Genomic DNA, 4,884 nt, shown 5'->3' with positions numbered 1-4,884 from the left:
CATTCCTGAATTATTTGACCGCCTGAGGGGGGCTAGAATCTTCACCAAACTGGATCTCCGTGGGGCGTATAACCTGGTCCGTATCCATCAGGGGGATGAGTGGAAGACGGCATTCAACACCTGGGACGGCCACTATGAGTACCTTGTAATGCCCTTCGGTCTCTGTAACGCTCCTGCCGTCTTTCAAGAGTTGGTCAATGACATCTTCCGTGACCTTCTCTACTCCTGCGTGGTGGTGTACCTGGACGACATCTTGGTCTTCTCTCCGGACCTTCCTACTCACCGGAGGGATGTTCGTCAGGTCCTGCTCAGGCTCAGGCAGAACCACCCCTACGCTAAATATGAGAAGTGCATCTTTGAGCAGACCTCTCTTCCATTTCTGGGCTACATAAGCTCTCAGACCGGCCTACAAATGGATCCTGAGAAAATGTCTGCCATCCAGAAGTGGCCCCGACCAGAGGGGTTGAAGGCTATTCAGTGGTTCCTGGGCTTCGCCAACTATTACCGCCTCTTCATACCGCACTTCTCTTCCCGGACTGCCCCTATCTCTGCGCTCACTCGTAAGGGTACTAATCCCAGAAGATGGCCGCCCGAAGCTGAGGAGGCCTTTCTTTCCTTAAAACAGGCCTTCTCCTCCGCCCCGGTGCTGCATCGTCCGGACGGCAACAAACAATTCTTCCTAGAAGTTGACGCTTCCTCCTCCGGAGCCGGGGCGGTACTTACCCAAAAGTCATCTTCCGGGAGAATGGTAACCTGCAGTTTTTTCTCCAATCTCTTCTCCTCTTCTGAGCGTAACTATTCTATTGGAGATCGTGAATTATTAGCCATCAAGCTGGCACTGGAGGAGTGGCGTTCCCTGCTCGAGGGGGCTCTTCACCCGGGAATAATTTACACGGACCACAAGAACTTGGCTTACCTTCAGAGCGTCCAGAGACTTAACCCGCGCCAAGCCCGGTGGTCCTTGTTTTTTGCCCGCTTTGATTTTGTTCTTCATTTTCGCCCGGCAGACAAAAACATCAAAGCTGACGCCTTGTCCCGATCCTTCCTGGTGTCTGATCAAGAGGAGGAACCTAAGCACATCATTGATCCCGCCAGAGTAATGCAAGTGGCTCCCGTGAATCTAAATCGTCTCCCTCCTGGTAAGACGTTTGTAACTGTACCTGATCGGAAGAAGGTCCTACACTGGGGTCATTCGTCTAAGCTAGCTGGCCACGCCGGTCAGAAAAAGACCCTCCAGCTCATTACCCGGCATTACTGGTGGCCTACCCTGCACAAGGATGTAATAGACTTTGTTTCTGCCTGTGTGTCCTGCGCCCGCAACAAAGTTCCGAGACACTTGCCAGCCGGTCGCCTTCTTCCTCTTCCAGTACCTGCTGCCCCGTGGCAGCATATTGCTATGGACTTTATAACGGATCTTCCTGTCTCTGCCGGTTGTACGGTCATTTGGGTGGTCGCTGATCGCTTCTCCAAGATGGCGCACTTCATTCCCCTGCCGGGTCTCCCGTCTGCACCCGAACTGGCTAAAGACTTTATCCGCCACATCTTCCGTCTCCATGGCCTGCCCCTCCACATCGTGTCAGATCGTGGGGTTCAGTTCACCTCACGCTTCTGGAGAGCCACATGTAAGTTGCTTGACGTCACTCTGGACTTCTCCTCCGCTTACCATCCACAGTCCAATGGTCAAGTGGAGCGGATCAATCAGAACCTGACCAGTTACCTCCGGCACTTCATTAATGCCCACCATTCGGACTGGGTGGATCTCCTACCATGGGCCGAGTTCTCTTACAATAATCACGAGAGCGAATCTTCCTCCAAATCCCCGTTTTTTGTAGTCTTCGGTCAGCATCCTCGGATCCCATTTCCCGTCTCCACCTCGGTGGACAATCCGGCTGCAGAATCTCTCGTTCGCGAATTCTCCTCCATTTGGGAGAGTACACGATCCGCACTCCTTCAGTCGTCCGAACGGATGAAAAAACACGCTGACAAGAAACGCCTGGATCCTCCACAATTCCGTCCTGGAGATATAGTCTGGCTCTCGTCCAAATATGTCCGGCTCAAGATTCCCTCCTACAAGTTAGAGACTCGGTTCATCGGCCCACTGGAAGTAATCAAACAGATCAACCCGGTGGGCCTATAAATTAAAACTCCCGGCCAACATGCGGATCCATAACTCCTTCCATGTATCTCTCCTCAAACCCGTGGTACTTAACTCTTTTTCCAAGTCTACAGGTACGTCTCCTGCTCCGGTTTCCGCTGAGAACGAGTTTGAGGTAGAGAACATTCTGGCCAAAAAAAGGGTAAGAGGAAAAACCTTTTTTCTGGTAGATTGGAAGGGGTTTGGTCCTGAGGAGAGAACGTGGGAGCCCCGGGAGAACATCCATGCCCCTCTCATCCTTGATAAATTTCTGTCTGGCCTAAAAAAGGGGGGCCAAAGGGGGGGTACTGTAGCGTCGGCGTCCCTGCCTCCTGCTAGGCAGGGACGCTGTTCCCCTCACCTCTCCGCTCTGTGCCCGACGTCTTCCTCCCGCTCTGCTGGCAGCGCGCGCTGCTTCCCGGCCACGGTGCTTAGGGCGAGCGCGCGCGCGCCCCCCCTCTCTTAAAGGGGCCGCGCGCGCCGTCCTAAGGAGTCCCCGGCCAATGGCCGGAGGACTTCACCATATATAAGGCACCTCCTCCAAAATGGAGGTGCCCGAGCAATGTTGTTGCAAAGCCTTCACTCTGCTTCAGCCCTCAGGTTCCGTTTCCAGTTACCTGCCAGTCACCTGCCAGATTCCTGCCTGTTACCTGCCAGTTACCTGCCAGATTCCTGCTGTTACCTGCCAGTCACCTGCCAGATTCCTGCTTGATACCTGCCAGATATCCGTTTAACTGCTTGCAAGCCTGCGGTCCAACGGTCTGCCTTCCAACACCTGTCAGTCTGTCTATGGACCAGCCTGCCCGCTCACCTGGGAGCGTTCGTCTGCTACCTGCCTGCTAGCCTACCTGGAGGCTCTGCCGTCACTTGCCATGACCATCTGCCTGTCCAGAGGGGGGTAAAATTGAAAAAAGTTGAAAAAAAATTTTTTTGGGACTTAGTCATTTTTTCGGCGTTTATCAGACTTTCAGATAGGGAGTAAGCTAGGGAGTGAGCGTTCCGATTTCAGTTCCAGAGCGATTCGACCAATGAGTCCTTGATATTTAATCATTTTCAGCCAATATTTTGGATTTTTGAAAATTTCACTTTTTTGTGAAAATATCCACTAAATGAGGGAATAATATGTGTGAGGGTACCCCATGAGAGTTCCAAATGTGTGTGGGTAGAATATATATCCCACAGGGTTAAAATTGAAGAAAGTTAAAAAAAAATTTTTTTTTGCACTTAGTCATTTTTCCGGCGTTTATCAGACTTTCAGATAGGGCAAATGTCAGTGAGCGTTCCGATTTCACTTCCAGAGTGATTCGCCCAATGAGTCCATGATATTTAGTCGTTTTCAGCCAATTTTCTGGATTTTTGAAAATTTTACTATTTTGTGAAAATATCCACTAAATGAGGGAATAATATGTGTGAGGATACCCCAGGAGAGTTCCAAATGTGTGTGGGTAGAATATATATCCCACGGGGGTAAAATTGAAAAAAGTTAAAAAAAAATTTTTTTTTGCACTTAGTCATTTTTGCCGTGTTTATCAGACTTTCAGATAGGGCAAATGTGAGTGAGCGTTCCAATTTCAGTTCCAGAGCGATTCACCAAATGAGTCTTTGAAATGTAGTCGTTTTCAGCCAATTTTCTGGATTTTTGAAAATTTAACTTTTTTGTGAAAATATCCACTAAATGAGGGAATAATATGTGTGAGGGTACTCCAGGAGAGTTCCAAATGTGTGTGGGTAGAATATATATCCCACGGGGGTAAAATTGAAAAAGGTTGAAAAAATTTTTTTTTTGGGCTTAGTCATTTTTCCGTCATTCATCAGACTTTCAGATAGGGGAAATGTCAGTGAGCCTTCCGATTTCAGTTCCAGAGCGATTCAACCAATGAGTCCTTGATATTTAGTCATTTTCAGCCAATTTTCTGGATTTTTGAAAATTTCACTTTTTTGTGAAAATATCCACTAAATGAGGGAATAATATGTGTGAGGGTATCCCAGGAGAGTTCCAAATATGTGTGGGTAGAATATATATCCCACAGGATTAAAATTGAAAAAAGTTGAAAAAAAATTTTTTTTTGAACTTAGTCATTTTTCCGGCGTTTATCAGACTTTCAGATAGGGAGTAAGCTAGGGAGTGAGCGTTCCGATTTCAGTTCCAGAGCGATTCGCCCAATGAGTCCTTGATATTTCGTCGTTGTCTGGCAATTTTCTGAATTTTTGAAAATTTCACTTTTTTGTGAAAATATCCACGAAATGAGGGAATAATATGTGTGAGGGTATCCCAGGAGAGTTCCAAATGTGTGTGGGTAGAATATATATCCCACGGGGGTAAATTTGAAAAAAGTTGAAAAAAAATTTTGTTTGGATTTAGCATTTTTTTCGGCGTTTATCAGACTTTCAGATAGGGGAAATGTCAGTGAGCGCTCCGATTTCAGTTCCAGAGTGATTCACCCAATGAGTCCTTGATATTTAGTCATTTTCAGCCAATTTTCTGGATTTTTGAAAATTTCACTTTTTTGTGAAAATATCCACTAAATGAGGGAATAATATGTGTGAGGGTACCCCATGAGAGTTCCAAATGTGTGTGGGTAGAATATATATCCCACAGGGTTAATATTGAAAAAAGTTTAAAAAAAAATTTTTTTTGCACTTAGTCATTTTTCCGGCGTTTATCATACTTTCAGATAGGGGAAATGTCAGTGAGTGTTCCGATTTCAGTTCCAGAGCGATTCACCCAATGAGTCCTTGATATTTAGTCG

This window comes from Phyllobates terribilis, unplaced genomic scaffold, assembly GCF_046119375.1.
Source record: "Phyllobates terribilis strain yellow unplaced genomic scaffold, ASM4611937v1 Scaffold_226__1_contigs__length_3207580, whole genome shotgun sequence".
NCBI lineage: Eukaryota > Metazoa > Chordata > Amphibia > Anura > Dendrobatidae > Phyllobates > Phyllobates terribilis.
Note: the sequence above shows the minus strand (reverse complement) of the source record.